The sequence below is a fragment of the Mus pahari genome, chromosome 4 (genome assembly GCF_900095145.1).
Source record: "Mus pahari chromosome 4, PAHARI_EIJ_v1.1, whole genome shotgun sequence".
Lineage (NCBI taxonomy): Eukaryota > Metazoa > Chordata > Mammalia > Rodentia > Muridae > Mus > Mus pahari.
This window is the reverse complement of record NC_034593.1, coordinates 79,698,385-79,701,541: the sequence shown is the minus strand read 5'-3', so window position 1 is coordinate 79,701,541 and position 3,157 is coordinate 79,698,385.

The window sequence follows — 3,157 nt, the reverse complement described above, 5'->3', positions numbered from 1 at the left end:
TGAGTTCCAGGACAGCCAGGGCTACACAGAGAAACCCTGTCTCAAAAACAAAACAAAACAAAACAAAACGAAACGAAAATTAGCTAATACTTAGAATACATTTAAGTCGAGGTGGTAAGGTAGGACTGTGTGTTAGGAAAATGAGGATCAGTGACAACTAAATCTCCCTTCTATGGTGAGTCTACTAGGAGGCCATGTCAGTGGGCACAAAGGTTTGGCTTCAATCCCAAAACATCACCAAAATAAATAAATAAATAAATAAATAAATAAATAAATAAATAAATAAGTAAATCAGAAGGAAGGAAGGAAAGAAAAACAATCACATTTTATTTAGAAATAGAGATGAGAACCACCTCAGGAGCAGCAGCTCTGAGATGAGAGACAGGACCATGGTGGAGAAGGGGGAGGGAGAGCTGGTTCTCATTAGACGTAAAACCCCGACCCACTTCCATAACTGTGTAAATTCCTTTGTTAAAGACAGTTCCTTAAAGAAAAAAACGCCTGCCTGCAGTGACAACCTCCCTATGAGAACATGCCCCTTCACGAAGGTTCTCCTCCATCCTCTCCAGAAATACAAGCTGTGCCTAAAGGAAAGGCCCTATAGTACGTCCTGGATGTGAAATGCCCAGGGTGCTTCTAATCCCCACGGCCTTGTCCACACCCAGACACTATCTTGCATGTCAGCCTACAGCAGGAAAAGCAAGGCTGACAGAAGGCGGGGCCTCAGGCCTACTCAGGAAAGAGACAGACACAGGCCTGGCTCCTGCTACACAACAGGGCAGAACTAGAGAGACTAGCCGAGTCTTGTCTCTGCATCTTTTTCTACCTCCCAGCTTCAGTCCTCCCCTACCCCCACCCCACTGCCCAAAAAAACAGATTAATAATGATCATCAGCAGAAAAATGAACATTTACCCAGAGATTTGTGTGTCTTGGCCTGTGGGATTCCATGTTTAATGGTCACATGTTGCAAGTAGGTTTTTCTTTTTTTTAATTTAAATTTTATTTGTTATTTATGTGTATATATGTGTGTGCCACATATGTTCTGGTACCTGCAGAGTCAAGGGCAGGGCGTTGGACTCCCACACATGGTCTGGTGGGTGCTGGGAGCCAAACTCAGATCCTCTGCAAGGGCAGCAGGTGCCATTAACCACTCTGAACCCTTCAGTAGGGAGTTTTTTGTTTTTTGTGTTGTTCTGTTTGTTTGTTTGGTTTTTCAAGACAGGGTTTCTCTGTGTAGCCCTGGCTGTCCTGGAACTCACTCTGTAGACCAGGCTGGCCTAGAACTCAGACATCTACCTGCCTCTGCCTCCCAAGTGCGCCACCACGTCCAGCTTTTTTTTTTTTTTTAATGTGAGTCCCTGTGAAGGGACTCCAGACAACCGAGCATGGCAAGCAGGGCTCTGGAAGGCTTGTCCTTCTCCCCAATTCCCTCTGCCTTACTGAAAACCATTAGATCACATTCCTAAAGCTAGCCACCAAGGTCTATTCCCCTATTCAGCCACTTCCTCCTCCTGAGGCTGATACTAAGTCTGGCTATCAAAGTACTGAAATCTACCAAGCAAATCCCCCTTTGGCTCATCCATTCAACCTGTCCAATCAAAATTAAACATCTCAATTCAGGGAGGTGAGCATCTTTAATCCCTGAGGCAGATGGATCTCTGTGAATTCGAGGCCAGCCTGGTCTACAGAGTGAGTTCCAGGACAGTCAGGGGTGTTACACAGAGAAACCCTGTCTCTGGAAAAATAAAACAAAAAAAATATTAAAACACCTCATCCTAACACAGGGGGGATCCCTCTTTTGCCTTTATAAACTGCCATTTGCCCATGGGCCCTGTCTGTCTCCTCTCTATCCAGAGGCAGTCTTCTGTCCTCTGGGACAAATATCCCCCCCACTCCCCCTTTGCTGCCTTCCTCTTCTCCTTCCTCCTCTATCACTGTGGTGCTGAGAACGTTGTTTTGGGGTGCCCTGAGCCAATAAAGGTCCCATTCACCTAGTGCATTTTTAAGTAACTACAGGACCCAGATGTGATGACTAGAGTTTGTAATCTCAGCTTTTGGAAAGGTGAAGCAAGAGGCCTGTGCTGTAGTCCCAAACACCCAGGAAGCAGACGAAGGCAGGTCTCTATAAATTCAAGGCCAGCCTAGTCTACATAGCAAGTTCTAGAACACTTGGGCTACACAGAGAACCCTGTCTGGAAAGACAGAAGAGGAGGAGGAGGAAGGGGGAGGAGGAGGAGGAAGAGGAGGAGGAGAAGGGGGAGGACGAGGAGGGGAGGGGGGGGAGGAGGAAGGGGAGGAGGAGCCACAACTGCAATAACAACAACTATATGAAGGCTGGAGAACTGGCTCAGCAGTTAAGAGCACATATTGCTCTTTCAGAGGACCTGGATTCAATTCCCAACACTCACATGGTGGCTCACAACCATCATTAACTCCAGTTCCAGGGGATTTGCCCATGGTACACAGACATATGTGCAGTCAAAACATCCATCCACATAGTAAAGATGATATCCGCTAAACACTCACCAAGAACCCACACTACCTTCATCGATCTTTCACTGCTCAGAACTGTCTGAGGGAAATTCCTTCTGCACGTGGTTATTGGCACTTTCTGCCTTTCTAGCGTAGGTTTCAGAAGGAAACAAATTCTAATCCTGAGGGCTCCTTATCCTAGTCACTGAAGAGTGAGGAAGGTTTAGTAATAACAGGAACACAGAGAAGGAAGGCTGGATTGCTGAGGTGGAAGAAGACTTCAGGGATGCCCAAGAACCTGACTTGACTCTGGCAAGATGAGTAAGAGCTGTCTAGGTCGAGAGGCAGCATGAAGCGGCAGCTTGCAAAGCTGGGGAACAGCTTGAACAAAGGCTCAAAGGTGTGACAGTTCATGCTGAGTAATTCCTGTGGCTGTCTCCAGAAGGAAGAATGCTGAATGGGGTGGAAATAGCAGGAGAGGCTGGGAAAACTGGTCAGGACCAGGTGATTAGGGACCCCTGAAAAGCATTTCTGCTGTGTTAAGAAGCTGGAGAGTCAGGGGCTGGTCAGATGGCTTAGCAGGTAAGAGTACCCGACTGTTCTTCCAAAGGTCCTAAGTTCAAATCCCAGCAACCACATGGTGGCTCACAACCAGCTACAGTGTACTTACATATAATAAATAAA